This window comes from Lissotriton helveticus, chromosome 1_2 (genome assembly GCF_964261635.1).
Source record: "Lissotriton helveticus chromosome 1_2, aLisHel1.1, whole genome shotgun sequence".
NCBI lineage: Eukaryota > Metazoa > Chordata > Amphibia > Caudata > Salamandridae > Lissotriton > Lissotriton helveticus.
The window spans coordinates 453624648-453646291 of record NC_136058.1 but is presented as its reverse complement, the minus strand read 5'-3'; the positions used below and the strand labels follow the sequence as shown (position 1 = coordinate 453646291).

At 47.1% G+C, this 21644-nt stretch overlaps 1 long non-coding RNA gene across 4 annotated transcripts in view; it reads right to left on the bottom strand.

Annotated features, from left to right (window-relative positions):
* Positions 1 to 19033, bottom strand: part of LOC144808022 (uncharacterized) — a 101175-nt gene extending 82142 nt beyond the window's left edge. The window contains exons 1-3 of one of the 4 annotated variants that reach the window (XR_013606575.1): positions 18778 to 19033; positions 2378 to 2434; positions 304 to 353 (exon numbers count right to left, since the gene is read on the bottom strand). This is a non-coding gene — a long non-coding RNA (uncharacterized LOC144808022). The remainder of the gene's footprint in view (positions 1 to 303; positions 354 to 2377; positions 2435 to 18777) is intronic. The other 3 variants (XR_013606572.1, XR_013606573.1, XR_013606574.1) reach the window with 3 other exon arrangements.
* Between the last annotated feature and the right edge of the window lie 2611 nt (positions 19034 to 21644).

The following is a 21644-nucleotide window of genomic DNA, read 5'->3' as shown; positions in this document are numbered from 1 at the left end:
TAAATTTCTGTTTTATTATGCCTTATGCCAATTTTAACAGGTACTTTCACCGGTTAGAACTGCACACAAGGCGTAAACACAATTGGCATCCATCCCCTTATGAAAGTTAGGGCTCTGATGTATTATTATTTCATTCGCAAAAAGTGGACGCAAATTCGGCACATACGTTTTACACATGGAATAAATAGTATTTTGCAAACTGACATATGTACTGTTTGGTTGATTGATTCACAAAATACTGAATGGCAGGCAGTTGCAGAATGACCTGCTGTGGAGAACCCCTCCCCCGTCCACAGCGCTTACCTTCAGGAAGCCCGTAATTCAATCCTCCGCAGCAGGAACCGCCGGCAAACCTGTGAAAGGGAAGAGAACATGTAAATGTTAAATGTAAATGTTTTTTGAGCTTGTAAAGCGCACTGCTACCCGTCCATAGGTTTCCTGGCGCTGTATAACTCTGGGGAACCCGCCCTGGCTTTCCCTGTGGGATGGTCCCTTGCTGGGAGTCCCCAAGGTGGAGCCAGGCATCCCCGGCGTTGATGTGGCCGTTGTGGAGATTAGGCAAGCTAATGCCCAGAGTTGCCGAGTGGGACCCATGATTAGAGTAAGCACCGAAGCGAGAATTATCGAGTCCGCTAACCAAGGTCCACGACCCTGCCGTGTCGGGAATTGAACTCTGGTCTCGGGCCGACTTCTGCTCTCGGGCCTGCCGCCTCTAACCAGTGAGCCACACTACTCCACGGACAGTAAGGCAAAGGAAGGAATGGGAAGGAGACAAGCGCCATAAACTTTGAGAAGGGCTTCTCTTTCTTGGTGCAGGGGGGTGGAGCTATGGCTGCAAAGGATGGCTGGACTAAGGGAAAGAGGCACAGGAGAATCCAGAGAGCAGCCCAGTGAGGTACTGAGGACGTGGGAGGAGGACTCGGTGGGAGCCCTGGCAGAAGAAAAGACCCAAGGCATCAGGGGCCTCATTTATGAAGCCTTACGTCAGTTTTGCGCTTCCGATGCGTCACTTTTTGTGACGCATCGGCAGCGTAAAACACGCCTCCTGTTGTGCACTATTTACAAAGTGACGCATCTAAGCAGATGCATCACTTTGTAAACCCCTGCGCTACATTATACCTGCGTCAGGTATAATGTATGCAGGGGGGGCGTTCCCCCCCAAAAAAGCCTTGTAATAGTGACGCAGTGAAATCTATGAGATTTCACTGCGTCACTTTTAGGACGCTGTTGCGTCAAAATCTTGCGCCTGCCTCACAGCAGGCGTAAGACTGACGCAAGCCCTTTCACATGGGGCTTTCACAATGTGAAAGGACGCATTGCTGGAGTTGCGTCACTTTTGTGACACACTCCAGCAATGCGTCACTTTTGCACTTACAGATACGTCAGAAATACTGACGTATCTGTAACTCCTTGGTTATGGGTGTGCACTGCATCGTCCCGACGTTGTCTCCCCCCTATGCTGTGTTTGAGGGCATGTGTTAGTTCCATCTTGGATGAAGAAAAAGTTTTGAAAAATTAGAAATGCCTGGATCCTATATCCTCTAAAATACACAGACATTGGACACTCAGTGAACACTCAGTCTGACACTTGGAAAGTAGAACTTCTGTCAATTTGTGAATTGGGGCGATCAACTAGCTAGGAAAGACAGAGGGGCTGATTATGATGGTGGGAGGAAACACATCTGCGGTGCTGGCGGTGACGGGGAATGCCCTTTTCCGCAATCCAGCAGCGGTCCTTCCGCCCGCCATATTACGATGGCGGTGAGCACCGCGGCAGAGTGAAAGTCCGGCCACCGCTTTTCCGCCAGTGACAATCGTCAATGTTGCCTGCCGGAGCGGTCAGCATGCTCATAATGGCGGTGGAGCCTAGAATGCTCCGTAAGCACAATTATGATGCAAGCGGAAGCCAGCCTTTCCATGGCCGTTGAACTGCCATTGAAAGGCTGGCGGAGAATGTCTTCCGGGGCACATAGTGGGCCCCCTTGTGTTGAGGGGAGGTGTGGGTGCACTGAGGGTACCCATGGTACCCCCTACATTTCACTGCACCAAGTGGCAGGCACAGTGTAGTGCCTGACACATAGTGCAGTGAAATGCACAACATGCTCTTTTTAACATCGCGGCGGTGCTGCTGTCAACAGCCACCACCGCAATGTTAAAGGTGCGGAATCCGACTGCAGCGGCGGCAGTCCCATCATAATTCAATAGGCGGGACCGCGGCAGGCATGGCGGTCGGACACAATCACCGCTACGGTGGCGGCCGGATCAAATCTGACCGCCATCGTAATGAGCCCCTTTATTGGGGCCTGGATGGTCACGTACAGGTGAGCTGGTGAAGGGAGTAAAAACAAACCAGTGTAATTAAGACCCTAATACTTACCACCCTTTTTACCAGTTTTCCCTGAGATTACTAGCAGTGACAGCCTCCTTAGAAGACCTGCGGAGAAGAGGAGAAAAACCACACCATCTAAGTCATCTCTCATCATCAGCCTGGAAGAACACCGCTTGATATCACACATACTTGTAATTCATAACTGTGATAACAATAAAGCAACAGGATTCGTAAATCAACGCAGCCTCCGCGACCTTATATCCACCTATCCCTCGTACACCTGCCTAAATTAGGCAGGTGCCAATTTGTGACCCTCTGTGATTGGCTGTAATCACAGAGATGGTGGTACTATCATCTCTAAGACTGCATTCCAAAATAGAAAACATTGTTTATTCTAAAAGTAGCAAATGTTCCTTTAATAAACCAATGTTGGTTTAAAAAAAATACTTCAGTGTTGGAAAACTTCTCCCCATTGAGGCTGCCAACATGATTCCCAAAGGGAAAGAGATCCTTAGGGGATTCCTTCCTTTTAGCTACCACCCCAACTCGGGAGTCGTTATCTCATAAATGGTTTGCCACAGCAGTTGCAGTCCAAACTATCAATAAATTCCTTTTTTAATTGCATAATTGAGGGAGGAAACCCCTTTCATGAACCTTGCTACTTGCAATTCATAAACAATTTCAAAGTCCTTTCACTAGTTGAAATCATTTTCCAAATCATAAAACAGGTTTGCACAGAATGATGAGCATTTTTGTGTTCCTAAATCCAGTGATTTTGGGGGTAGTCAGACAAAATATCGAAATTAAAATATCGATATACAATAATATCGATGTTTTAATTTCGATGGTATAGAATATCGATGTCCAAAATATCGACTGACAGAATATCGTTTTTTTAAGGTATGTATGTTACTAATATCGAAATTTACTAATATCGAAATTTTGTTTAGTGTTATGTATTTTATTTATGTTGTTTATATGTTTGTTAAATATGTATTGTAATGTATGTTTGGAAAATAGTAATTTTGTTTACATTTTGCGTTTTAGTATCAGAGCGGGTTGTGGGTTTATAGGGGAATAGGGTGGGAAGTAATTTAATAATATTTAATTAATTAATATATTTTTGTAAATATTTTAAATTAATAATTAATTGGTAATTAATTAATATTAATTCGTTAATTAATTAATATATTTGTGTAAATATTTTTAATTAATGATTAATTGGTAATTAATTACAAATAATTAGTTAATTACATTAATTTGAGTTAATGTTTTAATATATATACATTTTTGTTATTGTTGATTAATTAATTGGTAATTAAATAATATAATTAGTAAATTAAATTAATTAGAGTTAATGTGCTAATATATTTAATTTTTTGTTATTGTTAATTAATAATTAATTGGTAATTAATAATTATTAAGTGATTAAATGATGTGATTTATTTATGTGTAGTGGGTTGTGTGTTTATAGGGGGATAGGGTGTGATATAATTAAATGTAATTAATTAAAGAGATTGTATTTATTTGTTGGTATTTATTGTTAAGTAATTAGTAATTAATATGTGTTAATTAATTTATAATTACATCAATTTAGTAATATTAATTGTTATTAATTGATTAATTGAAATTTATATTAATTGTGTTTTTTTGTATGTGTAGTGTGTTGTGTGTTAAAGGGGGAGAAGTGTGGGAAGTAATTTTTACCCCCATGCTATCCAACATGATTCCCAAAGGTAAAGAGATCCGTAGGGGATTGCTTACTTTTAGCTACCACCCCAACTCGGGAGTCGTTATCTCATCAATGGTTTGCCACAGCAGTTGCAGTCCAAACTATCAATAAATTCCTTTTTTAATTGCATAACTGAGGGAGGAAACCCCTTTCATGAACCTTGCTACTTGCAATTCATAAACAATTGCAAAGTCCTTTCACTAGTTGAAATCAGTTTCCAAATCATAAAACAGGTTTGCACAGAATGATGAGCATTTTTGTGTTCCTAAATCCAGTGATTTTGGGGGTAGTGAGACAAAGTATCGAAATTAAAATATCGATATACAATAATATCGATGTTTTAATTTCGATGGTATAGAATATCGATGTCCAAAATATCGACTGACAGAATATCGTGTTTTTTAAGGTATGTATGTTACTAATATCGAAATTTACTAATATCGAAATTTTGTTTAGTGTTATGTATTTTATTTATGTTGTTTATATGTTTGTTAAATATGTATTGTAATGTATGTTTGAAAAATAGTAATTTTGTTTACATTTTGCGTTTTAGTATCAGAGCGGGTTGTGGGTTTATAGGGGAATAGGGTGGGAAGTAATGTAATAATATTTAAATAATTAATATATTTTTGTAAATAAATAGATTAGTTAAAGCTGTTTACTCTTCTAAAGCTATATATGTCTCTTACTCACAAAACTATGGAAATGTACCGGGGCCAAAAGGCTCCTTGTTTTCACAACACCCCTTTACAGCAGCAAATCCGTGCATTCTGGAATGATCATTTTTGGTCCATTTCAATTCAACACATCAGACGGAAAAAAAGAGAAAGCGTTGATTTGTAAAAGTAAAAAACAAAACTGGAGATGTTGTACCCTAGTGACATAATTCCATCTAATATTTTGTGTGATGTTATTAAAATATAGACAACTACATAGTGAATGTGTGTTCCTGTAAAGTTAAAATGGGAATAACTCTGGCGCCGGTTGAGGAATTTGCGTGTAATTTTCCAGTGAATATATATATATATACATCCTACTGGAGGTCACCAGTAGGTAGTTATAGTTATGACCTATTATCCATAGGAAATCCACAACAATCTATTTGGAATAACTTTGGCGCCGGTTGACGAATCTTCGTGAAATTTTCAAAACTGGTGGGGCGCTCCAGTCCGCTCCTATCCTGACAGAAGGGAAAAAAAACTGCGACCTGATTTGAGGACAGAGTTAACTCCGTCAGGATGGTGGAGGACAGTACATCCACATTTTGAGGGACCCCTGCCTACCAAATTTAGAGTTGTCCTCTTGCCCGGTGGCCAGTTCTCTACATTGACAGGAACTGCTGTCACAACGGTTCCTGTCTTTTGCCGGAAATGTTTAAAGGACTGTACCGTCAGACACGAAGACTGGCAGGCACACATTAGAAAAATATTTTGTTTTCCAAAGACAAACTGCGAAAGCAGGAGATTGTTTTTGTAAAACAAAAACTCTAATGGTCCCACATGCTGAGGGTTTTCTCCAAGGGTGATGGAGGTCAGTATTTTTTCCTTTCCCTTACAGCCAAGATTTACTCTAAATCAGGTGAATGGTACAAAGTGCTTCCGTCGACGGCCCCCTACTCTATCGGGCCATCAGAGGTAGTATTCCCTCAAGGGGCAACAACGAAAGGAGAGTGACTATAATTAATGGAAGTGAATGTCATTGGAATATGAATGAATTTTCCTCGTAAACCAGAGAAAGACATATTGGCATCAAAAGCACAAACAAAAAGATACTCCCAGAGATTTCTATTCATTGATTTTGTTACAAATATTGTCAGAAATAAGGCAGAGAAAAAACAGAGACAGGTTTTTACCTCCATTCTTGTGACCTGCTGATCATTTCACAGTTCCACTTTAATACTCATTTTCCAGATGGAGATGTGGCCAACTATTGAGTCTTCAGAACTGATTTGGGGTGATTCTCTTTCAAATATAACTTTCCAGCTGCAGCTGAGACTCAGCCCTTGTGTGTGGTGATGGCTCTCATAGTATTAGCAATAGTGCTGGCTCCAAGCAGAATTATCGAAACAAGGACACAATGGAGCGCGAGATCTCGGGAGCTGTCGTCGGCTTTTTTGAGCTTTTTCGGGCATAGACAAAAGGACAGCACTGCTTGGAAACGTTGACATCATTAACAGGAGAAATCTATGACTTGCCCCTCAAGACAAACTAATCAGCAATCCTTTGCTAAAAAGGACCTGACAGGATTTCTTGGAGTAGCCTTTTCTCTATTCCCCTCACTTCTGTTCTGGGTCTCCACCCTCCATCCTCAGGGATGCAGTCAATACACACACTGTGTAGGAAAGCTGGGTCTACTCTTCATCACGCCATGCAAAAAGCATCCCATTGGACGATGCACTTAGGGGCATATTATCAAGGGGGTTTATCTCCGCTTTTTTGGCTTTAAAAGCCAAGAAAGCGGAGATAAAATTATCTCCCTATTACCTAGCGGTCGCTAACACCAGTTAGCGACAGCTAGTAGGAGATAGCGACCATCTGGGGCCCCGCTTTGCATGTCAGTGATATTTATCACTAATGACATGCAAAGTGGGCGTGCCAAGATGTTAGCGACTGGAAACAGTCGCTAACATCGCTATCTCCTATTACCAACTTATGGAGATATTCGCGCTAAGCGCGAATATCTCCAAAAGCTAACACCTGCCCTGAGCAGTTCTTAGCCATGTTATCCAATGGGAGGTGGATAACATGGCTAAGAGCATTAGCTCGATAATGCATGAATATCGCTGACTTTTCAGCGATATTCATGCATTGCGGCCGATTTTTATCGCATTTGCGATAAACCTTGGTAATACCAAGGTTTGTTTGCGATAAAAATCACCGCAGCTCAGCGGTAATTTTTTGTCTCTAACCGAGCAATAGCGATAATTATCGCTATTGCTTGGTAATATGCCCCTTAGACTTTTATCACACAAGGAGTCTTAATACCACATACTTGCTACCTACCGACCGCATATATATGCACAGGGAATGTCAGTACGCAGATCATACAGAATCCATCTTTGAATCCTCCATCAGCCCTTCTTCTGCTCATCTGAGGCTTCGGATCATCCTGCACTCTCCGTTGCTGATTGCCATACCCCTTTGACCCCCGTTGTTAGCCATTGACCATTTTTCCTGACCATCTGAGTCTCTCAAGCCCTCTCTGCCATCCTTCACAGACCACACTCATAGGGCCATACACGCCGCACGGGCAGCTTATTTCACTAGGGACATTGACTCCAGTAAGAACCCTGCTAAGTGTATTTTTAAAATTCTTAACAATCTTAAAAGCGGAAAAGATTCCACTGCCTCTGCTATTACATCTGAGCAATAGTGTAAGGACCTGGCTGCTTTTTTTTGTGAATAAGGTGGAAGTCCTTTCCTGGGGCCATCACAGGTTTTCCAGGTGCACAGGGCTCCCCCCTATCCACATTCTGGCAGCCATTCCCTCTGTCTCACAGGATGAGTTGCTCCTGCTAAGTAAGAAGGTCAAATCGAGCTCACCTACGGATGCTATGAAACCTTCTCGCACCACTGTGTCAGATGATTAACATCTCGCGTACCACGGCAGTTGTTCGTAAGGATGTGGAAGCAGGCTAGGGTAGTTCCTTTACTTAAGAAAACCTCGCTGCATCCAGCAAAACTGGAGAATTAGCGCCCCATATCACTATTGCCATGGGTAGCTAAAATAGCTGAGGCAAGTGAATAACACTCTCACATGCTTTTTGAATAACACTGGCCACTTGGATGTGTCCCAGTATGGTTTACGCCCTGGTCACAGCACGGAAACTGCCCTTCTAGCTGTGACTGAACATCTGCGGACCATTCTGGATGAAGGGCGCACCGCAGCGCTGATTCTACTTGATCTTAGCGCTGTATTTGACACGGTCTCCCACCGGATCCTTTTAACTCGTCTGGAAGAGGCCAGTGTAGTGGGTTGTAGGTCCAGCCTTGGAATCGTTTAAATCATTACTGTCGGACAGAACGTTCCAAGTATCTGCTCCCACCAGGCAGGGCGTCCCTCAGGGCTCTGCCCTCAACCCCATACTTTTCAATCTGGATGTTCAACCCCTGGCCGCGGTGGCCAGGGATACCCCGTCTTACCATGGTCTCGTATGCTGATGAAACACAGTTGGTGGTGGCCCTCCCCGACGACCCGATGCTGGGCGCTACCAAAGTTCGGGATGGCCTAGCGGCGGTCGTGGACTGGATGACCACCAACTGCCTACAGCTCAACGGCAACAAATCCAAGGTGTTGTTGGTGGGGAGAGATCATGGACTATGGGACAGACATTGGTGGCCTAAGACCCTGGGCTGCGCTCCTACCCCTAAGCTGGCAGTAAAAAGCCTTAGGGTTTGGCTAGATGCCACTCCCAGCTATCAGGAGCATACCAAGAAACTAGCGGGAAACTGCTTTTACCTACTTCGAGGGTTGAGCCCTTGTTGGCGTTTTTTGATCCTTCTACCCACCAGATGATAGTACAGGCGGCCATCCTGTCCAGATTGGACTACGCCAATTCGCTCCTGTTAGGGGCTAATAAGACAGAAACGGCTCGTTTGCAGCGTGTGCAGAATGCAGCAGCTCGTGTCCTGCTGAGGCTTCCTAGAACTTGTTCCGCGACGGGGGCGATTCGCCATCTTCATTGGTTGCCTTTGACTAAAAGGATCGAATTTAAAACCCTGTGTCTGACTTTTAAAATCTTAAAATTCTCCTCCCCTGAGATTCTGTCCAAATTACTGGTTCCCTACGTACCTATGCGCCAACTACGATCAGCTGGGCAACATCTAGCTATGGTTCCCCGGGTGAAGCGTCTTCGAGCGGGTGGACGATCTTTTTACTGTTTGGCGGCTAAATTGTGGAATTCCCTGCCTACGCAGATTCCGTTAGGCCGTTAAGACCTTTCTCTTTCCCGTGGCCTAATCCTGTATCCCTTCATCGACACTGCTACTAGCGCCGGGACATCTCTTCGCTGAGGCAGCTGTGCGCTATATAAAATGATTTAACATAACATAACATTTTCACTCATCCACCTTTAAATTCCTGTGCCAAGGTTCAGTCCCTGTGCCCTCGGATCCACCCTCAGAATAGGGTGCCAGCATCAGACCAGGTCTTCTACCCGCGGAAGAGGCGGGGGGTTCTCGTGGTTGGCAGCATAAGATGCATGAATAAGAAGCATTTACAAAAGGGATATCCTAATACATGTGGCCTAGACTCGCATAGGTGTCCTCCTGCTCCCGGTATTCTTTAATCTCTTACAGGTCATTCTGTGCCTTTAGGCATTGGTCCTCCTCCTTGTCTCCTAATCTTAGTTCAAGTCTTTCTTTTCTGGGCTGGTTTGGTCCTCCTAATCCTCATCCTGGCCATGGTCTAACTAGTTCTGGTCACCCTGGCACTGCTTTCCTGAATCTGGTCTTCCTGGCCCGGCTCCTGGCTCACCCTTGTATACGCGCATCCTGGGTCTCCCGATCCTGGTTCTACTTACTGATCCTCTCCCTGATCCTGCTGCTTTGATGGCTCTTTATTCACCGGGCCCTCGTGCCCTGCGTTCTCCAAGGGCTGGCACTCCTTGTCATCCTGTTTGGGTCATCCTGAATCTCCTTGCACTGGTCCTTGTGGTCCATCTGGTACTGATACTCCTTGTTAGCTACTTTTGGGCTGGGACAGGTCATTTTGGTCTTGTCTGGTCCCATTTGTCTTTGTGACTCTGATTGTCCTGGGTCCCCTGATCCTCGCCCGCCTTGTGCTAATATCCGAGCTCCTATTTCTCCTGCTGCACTTGGATCTTACTTGGAAATATAAAAGACGCACAGCTACGGAGATCGCCTACTTAAACAAAACAAACCGTAAGGTCATGAATCTACAAGCACCATTCCAATCAAGGACTCTAATACATTATAGGCACAGATCTCCTAGAAGGAGTACCACAAGGTTTTCCAAATTAGAGAAGAAAGAATAGTCATGCAATGAAACAGATTATTGATGAGCCCTGAAGAAGTCCTTAAATAGGACGAAACGCATTAGCTATCTGTGAAGAAAAAAAGAATAAAGAATAAAGAAACTTGTGAACAATTTCAATTGGTGGAACTGTTTTTTTGCTGTTATTGTCAGCGGATCAAATCAATTCTGTAAAATGTTTGATGTGAAAATTCTTTTCACAAAATAGGAAACTCTGAGGTCTTGTTACCTTTGATCTTCGCGCCACATGTTAACAACTTCCCAAGCAATAAATAAGTGCTGTTTTAAATCCAAGACCTCTTTTATAAATCATTCAACACAGTATATGTGTTTCATTGATGAAGACTAGTCTTTTTCAGCACTTGTGGTGAACACTCATTACTGGAGTAAAAGCGGAGAAAAATTGAGCAAATATTATTTAAATTACCGTACGCTGCTTCATTCAAGACCTGCATAGAGACAAGACACTGGCAAAGATGTCTACCAACAAGAGCTCATGCACGAATTGACCTTTTGCAATTTCCATGCACCAGTGGTGCGGGAACAATTTTCCGAGTGGGGGCGCTGCCATAAATGTCAGATCACTGAAGTCACAGGGATCATGAAAAATCCGTGTGTCACACAAAAACAAGTCTTGCCAAATTCTTCAGCAGGAGAGTGATAGGATGTAGTGTGTAGTTAGTGTACATTTTGGAGCATACTGCTGCAAATATATTACTAAAGCATGTGTGGTAGTGCCCTGTCATTACAACACTGCGCTCCTTTGAAATGACCATTACATTTGCACAGACATGCAGTTTTACTGGTATAACTGTACAGTGCAAAAATGACAATGCGTGGACATCGGCATCACCCAGTGTATTGATTTGTTTTGACTGTATTAGCATCTTTGTTTCCAGCACATTTCAGAATTACAAACAAATGCTTCATTTGTGCTTTCCTAATTCTGAAATATTTGTACAATTCACTTACAGGCATTTAAATTTTGTTTTCTGTTACATAGAAGCAAAATCCTACAGCATCTTCACACTCACACTTCCCTGTAAGATTGTCTCATAAATCCTCCCACTTTGCAGTCAGAGAAAGAAAAGTAAACATCAAGTTCCCCGTTGAAACCACAATTTGTTGGCAGACAGAGCCTGACATTTGACCTCTGTCTCTGAATGCACAGCAAATGTGACGAGATAAAAACAAAATTGCTATATTGCTGATTTGACTTCTCCAGAATCTTTATTTTGGGGGTGCTTCAGCACCCGCCACTCCCCTACACCCAGTGCCTATGGCAAGGACATAAAAATGAGGAAGAGGGCTGTTTGAGTAAAGAGCAGGGGCCAAAATAAACAAGCTCGGAGGCAGAACATTTCGCCTCACAGGCACGCGAGATTTATGAACTAGTAGTAGCAGAGATACGTAGAATCAGTCAAGCAGAAATATAGGAGGTGGGAAACGTTTTCAAATAAATATCGCACGATTACTGCTATGAACTAGCATACTAGGGAGACAACTGAGAACACGTACTCTCTTGGTAAAGAAAAGAAGAGGCCTAAAAAAAGGGAACACTTGTGAAGGAATGCAAGGAGCCCATCAGAGAGGTGGTAAACAGCCCGTGCTCCAGGGACAAGGACATTCTGGAAACCCTAAAACAAATAAAGCCAGCAAATAGAAAGCAAGCAAATGTGAGTTACAAAACACAAAGACCTACAAACTGCTGAGGACTGTGGCTATGTCAGACAGAATTGTGCGACAGAGTCCCAGGGCATAACCTCAGAATTTGTCAGTATGCTGGATATGTCTGTCCAGAGGCCAGTAGAAGGAGCCCTATCTTGAACCCTGCAGAAGGTGCAGCACCCCTCCCCCTTCTCCCGCTCGGATCTGGTCCTTGTGCTGAAGTACCCGCTGGGTGCAGGGGGGTCTCCCCTTAGGGGGTCAGGGATCTAATCACTCCCATAAGACGCTGGGCCTGTTTGATAAGCCTTGCAAGACTAAGGATGACCAGGGGAAGAAATGGCTGAGCCTAGTGGTGTGCGCTTACAGAACAAGACAATGACAAAGTCATGGAGGACAACATTGCTGTGACATCAGACAACTTGCACCAGGGCGCCAAAGGATGGAGGGACAGGCATCCCTCAGGCGAGGCCAAGAAGAAAAAGCTCAAACACAAGCTGTGATACCCTCATAAGGACTGGGGTTTGAAGAAGGGCCCCTTCGAACCTGACAATAGAACACACCTTCGCTCTTCGCTCTTCGTTCTTCGTTCTTCGCTCTTCGCTCTTCGTTCTTCGCTCTTCGTTCTTCACTCTTCGCTCTTCGTTCTTCGCTCTTCGCTCTTCGCTCTTCGTACTTCGCTCTTCGCTCTTCGTTCTTCGCTCTTCGTTCTTCGCTCTTCGCTCTTCGTTCTTCGCTCTTCGTTCTTCGCTCTTCGTTCTTCGCTCTTCGCTCTTCGCTCTTCGCTCTTCGCTCTTCGTTCTTCGCTCTTCGCTCTTTGGATGGGAGCCCACCCCGAGGGTTCTATGACATGAAACAGAGTTTCCAACTACCTGTAGGTAAGCTGGTGAGGAACCAGGTAAGGGCTGAATGCCCAAGAACCCTCCATTGAGGGTAAAATGGTGGCTGCAGTAGAACTGGACAACACATGGTGGCGTATCTCGGCAAACTGATTCAGGACTTTAAGTGAAGGATAGATAGATCCTGGAGCCACTGTCAGGACAAATTACTAGACATCACAGGGCCACTGGCTAAAATGACAGCGATGGCAGAGGCAGCCAAAGAATCAGGGGGGCACGTCCACCCTTTTGGTATGGCTTTTTGTATTAACTTTGTATATTATGTTCATTAGAGGAAGAGGTAATAGCAATCATTTTACCAAGACGTCTGTGCTCATATGTTCTGTCAGATGCTTTGATCTTTTGTGGATTGTGGTCATCAGTTCAGTTGACACACATGTTGCTCATTGTTCAGAAAGGTTTGGGGACCCCAGCTGCGCAGCATGGCGATACCTCTTGGTTTTGCCACAGCCGGTTTTTAATTACTATTCCACCTGTGGGTGCTCAGTACATGTACACAGACGTGGGCTGGCACACACTTGCAGATCAATATGTTGGACAATTAGTTTTGCACCTTCACATTTGACCTTCTATTTCACCCCCTCGTGATGACCATTTCATGACCACTGATTTCTCCCACGTGTTACATATTTCAAGATAAACATTGGTTGCAAGATATCTGAGAATGGCACTAGAGCTGTCTATTCTTGAACAGGGAAGAGGTGGGGGAGTATTGTGTACAATACTCTCTGTGACAGGGACGCTGCACACAGAATGCCACAGGTGCACACATATGCACTGCTTTTTGCAGACAGTTTAGGTTGTGATCATGTTAACCCTTTAGCTGCTGAAACTTGTTCTCCTGCCCAGAGCTGAACATTTTTTGGGGTGATTAGGTCACTTTGTACTTGAGTGACAGAAACTGTCTGCCCCCTCTCTGCTGGCCCACATGTAAAAAACATGTCCCAAAATATCCGAATGTCCTTGTGCCTGCCATGGGTAGACTCCAGCCCCAGGAGGCAGAAAGACTGTTAAAGCAAAGTTCAAATACCCCTGTCATCGAGTGAGCGTTTGGAGCTTTAAGGGTGGCAGTCTGGCATGATGAGGGCTGGCCACACCTATTATTTTGTGTTACGTTTTTCTTTTTTACTAATACATGCCTGGGTGTACTAGGATATCTATTGGGGGTGCACCACACATGCTGCCTCCCAGGAGCAATCCTGAAGCAGGGTTTCACTACACCGGACACCAGGGATACTGTTTTAGGGCCCCGCACCCCTGATATCCATTGGCCACCCCGCTCCCGCCTCCCAGCTGCTCCTCCCTCCCTTTTCACCTCTTAAGGGGGCTGTGCAGAGGCTTTGGAGGGACCTTTGATCCTGCTCGCAGGCAGGTCACTCCCCAGGCCACCACACAGCCGCCAGCTGCCTCGTTGCTCCTGCTGCCGCCGTCTCCCGCTCCTTCGTTCCCGCCGCTGCGTCCCTGCGGCCCCGCCCCCCCTGATACCCATTGGCCAACCTGCTCCCACCTCCCAGCTGTTCCTCCCTCCCTCTCCCCCTCTTATGGAGGCCGCGCAGTGGGTGTGCCACTGGCACGCCAAAGGCAAGCCCGTCTGCGCCTGTCCGCGCCTGGACCTCGCCCAGCACCAGAACCCCTGGATCCCGCAAACGCCACCTCACCAGACTCCGCTATGACGGCAGCACCCTCTACGCACTCAATGCTGGCCGAAACCACACCTGCTTCCAAGCTACCCCATAACGGACTCACAGACCTTTCACCTGCCACACCTGCAGCTTCACCTGCGACAGAACCGCCAAACCTCCAAGGACCGGACCCAACTTCCTCCGCTGCATACTCCTCAACACCCACTCCACGCGCAAACATGCCGTCGAGCTCTGGGATCTGCTCGACACCTCCGCCCCAGATGTGACCTTCCTGACCGAGACCTGGGGGAACAACTCCTCGGCGCCCCGACATCGCCATAGCCATCCCGGACAGCTACAAGATCACCCGCAGGGATCGCGCCAACGGAATCGGAGGAGGAATAGCCATCGTCCTCAAGTCCATCCTCAAGGTTGCCACCAACGCAGATGACACCCTCAACACCGCCAAACACCTGCACTTCCGGATCCACATCAACCTCACCACCACCCTCAGAGGAACACTCATCTACAGACCATGCAGACCCTGAACACAATTCAACGACTCCATCGCCGACCTCGCCAGCACCCACGCACTCGCCTCCACGGACTACATCCTCCTCGGGGACCTGAATTTCCACCTCGAGAACAACAACGACGCCAACTCCGCCACCCTGATTGACAACCTCGCCAACCTCGGCCTCAGAAAACTCGTCACCACACCCACCCACGTCGCTGGCCACACACTGGACCCCATCTTCTCCACAGGCACCCACGTCGCCTTCGACCACACCACCGAACTCCACTGGACCAACCACCGCTGCATCCATTTCACCTTCAACAAACTAACCACGCACCACTGCACCCAACAGCTGCCTCGCCGCTGCTGGAGCAAAGTCACCGAAGACCAGCTGATCACCACCCTCGCCCAGAACCCACCCACCGACCCCACCAACCCAGACGCCGCAGCATGCAACCACAGACAGTGGATCAACGACTGCGCCAACGCCATCGCCCCACTCAAGAAACCCTCCAACAACCACACCAGCAAGAGAGCCACCTGGTTCACCGACGAGCTGCAGACCTCCAAACGCGCATGCCGGAAACTGGAGAAGATATGGCTCCACAAACGCACTCCGGACAACCACGCAGCCCATAAGGACGCCACCCGGCAGACATCACCACCTCATCAGAATAGCCAGGAGATCCTCCTTCAAAGACCGCCTGGATAACAACGCACACGACAGCAAAGAGCTCTTCAGCATCGTAAAGGAACTCTCCAACCCCAGCGCCAACGCCAATGACATACCGCCCTCACAAGAACTGTGCAACTCACTGGCCATCTTCTTCCACCGCAAGATTGCCGACATCCATGACAGCTTCAACACCATGACCGCCCCGACTACGCCAGACCCCACCCCCCCCTGTGAACTCCACCAGCGCCAACCGCCTGACCTCCTGGTCCAATGTCAACGACGATGAGACACGCAAGGTCATGAACTCCATCCACTCAGGATCGCCGTGTGACCCGTGCCCACACCACGTATTCAACAAAGCAGACACAGCCATTGCACCCCAACTACGGAAGGTCATCAACATCTCCTTCGAAACAGCAACATTCCCGGAAAGCTGGAAGCACGCCGAAATAAACACCCTCCTCAAGAAGCCCAAGGCAGACCCCAAGGACCTCAAGAACTTCCGGCCCATCTCCCTGCTCCCATTCCTGGCAAAGGTCACCGAGCAAATCGTCAACATGCAATTGGCCCGCTACCTCGAAGACAACAACATCTTGGACTCATCCCAATCCGGATTCAGACGAAACCACAGCACCGAGACAGCCCTCATCGCTGCCCCAGACGAAATCAGGCACCAACTAGACAACGGCGAAATATCAGCCCTCCTCCTCCTGGACCTGTCAGCCGCCTTTCGGCACGGTCTGCCATCGCACTCTAAAGACACGCCTCCTAGAAGCCGGAATCCAAGAGAAGGCCCTTGACTGGATCACGTCCTTCCTCACCGGCAGAACCCAGAGCGTCCGCCTCCCACCCTTCCAATCCGAAGCCACCAACATCATCTGCGGCGTCCCCCAGGGCTCAGCTCGACGCTGTTCAATGTCTACATGGCAACCCTCGCACTAGTGGCCCACCAACACGACCTCAACATCATCTCCTACGCCGACGACACCCAGCTCATCCTCTCCCTCACCAAGGACCCACACACCGCCAAAACCAACCTCCACGAGGGAATGAAGGCCGTCGCCGACTGGATGAGGAGCAGCCGTCTGAAGCTGAACTCGGACAATTTGAATTTAAAAAATTTTTGAATTTAAAATTATTTATTCAGCGCTCGCATACCACGCGGTTTCATGGCGCTAGTGTTGATCAGTGGCCAAACGGCAGATAAGAATTAGGTCGGATACGCTTGTGTGAACAAGAAAGTTTTAAGCTCTTTTCGAAACAGAGGATAGGACAGTGAGGTGCGAAGTGTGACAGGGAGGGAATTCCAGAAGGTTGGGGCCAGGACTGCGAACCTCGCTCCGCCAGCCCTTTGCTTTTTAAAGCGCGGGATGGTAAGAAGGGCCAAGTGGGCTGAGCGAAGTTCTCTGCCTGGACAATATGGCTTGATAAGGGAACAGATGAACTGAGGAGCAGTGCCCGATCTAGCCTGGTATACAAGACAACCAAGTTTGAATAGGGCACGTTCTCTGACCGGGAGCCAGTGCAACGATTTAAGTAAAGGTGTGACTCGGTGGTATCGGGGTAAGCCATGGATCAGGCGAGCCGCCTGATTCTGCACCAGTTGTAGACGGCGAATCAGGTATGCAGGAGCTCCGTTATAGACTATGTTTCCATAGTCTATACGGGATAGAACCATGGCTAACATGATGATTTTTAAAGCTGGGGGGGTGAGAAAACGAGAAACCTTCCTAATTACCCTAAGAGAAAAAAAACAAGAAGAGACCACCGAATTGACTTGTGGGTGAACAGTGAGTTGGGAATTAAGGTAAATTCCCAGGGTTTTTACTTTAGTCACCGGGAGTGGAGGGGTACCAAGGGAAGAGGGCCAGAAGGAAGGGGTCCATGGACTGCAGCCACCTCCGGTCAAGATCAATTCAGTCTTGTCCGGATTGAGTTTGAGGTGGCTGCAGTTCATCCAATCTTGGATAAGGATCATGATGGTTTGGACATTTAAAGCAGATGAAGGTGAATGGGAAAGATTGAAGATTAACTGGAGGTCGTCCGCGTAGTTAAATACGGTGACCTCCAGTTGCTGTAACATAAAAATGAGGGGAAAAATATAAAGATTAAACAGAAGGGGAGAAAGTGATGAGCCCTGGGGGACCCCGCATTCTACTTTCCGAGAGGTCGCCTTAAAGTCAGCCAGCCGGACTGCCTGGGACCTCCCAGCCAGGAAGGACTCCAGATGGAGGTTCTCATCCTCGGACCCACCCCCTCAGCCTGGGATGACTCCTGGTGGCCGACCACACTGGGAGCAGCACAAACACCCACCGACCATGCACGCAACCTAGGATTCATCCTCGACTCCTCCCTCTCTTGCCCTGCAAACCTCAAACTCTGGCTAAAATAATGCAATTTCCTCACATTTCTGTGAGGGAAAATTATGGAATCTGTGGGGTGGGGGAGGGGAGCCACAAATTCCTCCAACCAGCATTCTCACACTTCTCCCAATAAAAACTATACCCCACTTATATGGCTGAGCTAGTGCTCAGGATAAATATGTGTGTTTGTGTGAGAGAGAGACAGAGAGAGAGAGAGAGAGAGAGGGGGGGGGGAGACAGGAGAGAGAGAGGAGAGAGAAAGAGAGATAAAGAGAGGGTGTAGGACCATGAACATTTAGAGATGGGTGAATGAGGGGAGAGGCAGAAGAGGTGAGGTGACGCAAGGAGAGTGAAATGACGCATTTGCCGCCGATGCCTGAGAGTGTGAGGGTGAAGGTTGGGCAGACGAGGTTCGCACACTAAGTTTCTTTTAAGCGTGTCCCGCTGTCATTGAAGAAAGACATCTGTTTGTTATGCTCACCTTATTACAGCAGGGATTTGTAATTTCCTAATCATTTTCCCAGGGCCCTTTGGAAGGACCCCGGGGGCACTGGACAATTGCCCGCCGTTCTCGTCCCTTTAAACATCTCTGGACACAATGTTAAAAACTGGAAGAAATAAGTCCCTTCCCTGCTCGTCCTCAGTGAAAGGAAGAACTAGAGAAAGGAACCCTCTAATGAAAAGGGCATGTATGAGGGGCGGGAATGTCTGCATGTAAATAAATCAATGTTAACCAGTTTTCTGGTTCTGAATCACCCCCCCCAGCAGAGCAGTATCTTTCTCTCCTCTGAGTTTGCAAACCAGAGTGGCTGATGCGACCCTGGAGCAGACGGTGCCACCCGCCTGGGCAGCTCTGCCCACTCGGGGGGCAAATGCGTAACATGAGATGCAGAATAAAATATAATAAAACTAACAGAGCACGTGCACCCGACCCAACGCATCAATATAGCACTAACAGCACAGGTTGTGCAATAACTTACATATAGATAGAGAGAGAGAGAGGTGAAGGCTCACCGGCTGTCTGTCTGAAGGCTCTGCTGGAGTGGTGCAGACCTGCTGTCTTGTTTTCGTCTGTCAGATTCCTTCTGACAGTGGTGAGTTTTTGGATACCGAGGCAGTAGCCTCATTACTCCACATTCATTTCGAATGTTTTAGTCGCTGTTTAGGTTGTCTTATTGATGTGTGACGCTTTGTCACAGTTGGGGTTGTATCACATGGTCATCTCAGTGATGGAGTGGTGCAGACAGACCTCAGACCTCCTTATGTACCCGCCACCAGGACGCCTCCTTTACTTTCACTTTCAAAGGACCTTTCGGTCCCCCCCTCCCCTCCTCTGTCCAAAGATCCAAAGACCTCGTGAGAGTGAAAGTGATGAGTCTGCAGAGCGGTGAACGATTTATCAGTTAATGACGGGACTTTATCAATATTGTAAAACACGGGAAGAGGCGCTTTATCTACAGAGGTGGTTAATGATTCCCAGGATAAGCTTCCCCTCAGTGACATACTCAGAGCTCGCACGAGATCAGAACTGAAGCAGCCCTCCAGGAATCAGCCCTCCGTTTGACACGTCATCAGTGACGTCATTTAACACATCACGCCACATGTGAGGTCATAACACGAGCACGACGGGGACACGGGTTATGATTAGTTTAACCAAAACAGAGAAGTTCAGCGTTTTTAGGTTTTGTTTTGTAACTGTGGCTTCTCTTTACCTGTGGGTCCTTCAGAGCGTTTTTAAGTAAGAGTGTAAACATGACATAAAGTCATTTGAAGCTTTGTTTTATTGTTATTTATGGCATGCAGACGCGGCACCCTCCACTGAGTGTCTGTCCCAGTGCACCTGGCATCCTTATCCTGACCTTTGATTTTTGGACCTGGCACCAGGCTGTAGTGTGTGTGCGCAGGCCTAGGCGCTGGGGGCCTCATTTATGAAGCCTTGCGTCAGTTTTGCGCTTCCGATGCGTCACTTTTTGTGACGCATCGGCGGCGTAAAACATGCCTCCTGTTGCGCACTATTTACAAAGTGACGCATCTAAGCAGATGCGTCACTTTGTAAACCCCTGCACCACATTATACCTGCGTCAGGTATAATGTATGCAGGGGGGGGCGTTCCCCCCCAAAAAATCCTCGTAATAGTGACGCAGTGAAATCTATGAGATTTCACTGCGTCACTTTTAGGACGCTGTTGCATCAAACTCTTGCGCCTGCCTCACAGCAGGCGTAAGACTGACACAGGCCCTTTCACATGGGGCTTTCCCCATGTGAAAGGACGCATTGCTGGAGTTGCGTCACTTTTGTGACACACCCCAGCAATGCGTGACTTTTGCGCTTACAGATACGTCAGAAATACTGACGTATCTGTAACTCCTTGTGACATGATGCATCATACTGTAAATATGACGCATCATTGGTGTCGCAAAGAGGGCGCAGTGAAAAGTGACGCATCGCTGTTTTCACGCAGCGATGCGTCACTTTTCATAAATGAGGCCCTGGGTTTGAGTCCTCATTGGCTGAGAGGGGACACATGTCCCAGTCATGTGTTTAGCACATGCCCGACGCTGTCTTTGCACCCTGCACTCAGCCGTCTGGTGGTGTCTTTCTGTTGCTGCCTTGCGTCTCGCCCTGCGCTTGCTTAAACCCCTGGGGCCTGTGCCCTGAAGCCATGGGTACTTACCTGCAAACCAATCACCCCCAGTCTCCACAGACTAACACTGGGCTCCGGGCTTCGCCAATTTCTCAGCGACCTTTTCTGGCAAAAATGATTGAACAGCATGTCTTACAATCTTTTAGTCGCCACCTGGAGCCCAATCAGCTTCTTGAGCCTAATCAGGCAGGGTTCAAAGCCCATCACAGTCTGGAATTGGTCATGCTTTCCGTACTGGACGATCTGAGACTTAGGGCCGACCAAAAAGTGCTGTGTGCTCTGGTACTCCTAGACCTATCCGCGGCGTTTGACACTGTTGATTATCGCCAACTACTAATGCGGATTAGTGATCTACGGATCCAGGGCACGGCTCTGGCCTGGTTGTCCTCCTTTCTCAGGGATCGGTCCCAGAGAGTACAATTAGGAGATCTGATGTCCCAGCCAGCTACGCTGGTGTGTGGAGTACCCCAGGGTTCAGCCTTATCCCGCCTGCTTTTCAATGTTTACCTGCAGCCTCTAATTGCTGCATTAAATCAGTTGGATTGCAGGGTCCATAATTATGCCGACGACACCCAAATCCTGATCCATATCGACCATTCACCTAGGGCTCAGCTGAGAATGCAAGACATTCTCAAGTTTACCATCAATTGGATGTCGGCCAACTCGTTAAAAATCAACCCAGGAAAAACTGAGGTTTTAGCGGCCACTACAACTTCAAACCCTTGGAATGATCTATTCTGGCCGGCAGATCTAGGGCCCTTCCCGCAATCGGCCACAGCCGTGAAAAGCCTTGGTATTAAGATTGATGCCTTGCTATCCATGACACAGCAAGTATCAGCGGTGGGAAACATCCTTTACAACGCAACTTTTACCACGCAGTGCCTTTACGACACAACTGTTACAACGCATATCATTACAACGTATAGCGCTGGGGAGCGCTCTAGGATAGGGAATAGATTTAATTTACTATCCAACACCTTCCCTACTATCCACGGGGACTGGAGTTGGAATAGTAAATTAAACTATTCACTATCCAGCACCCCTTAACGCTATGCGTTGTAACAGCATGCGTTGTAAAAACTGCGATGTAAAGGCATGCGTGGTAAAAGCATGCGTTGTAACGTCGTACAAACATCGGCGGTGGTTGGAACCACTGTGGGCTTATTGCGCCAGCTCCGGAAACTTTCTCCACTTCTGTCTTTC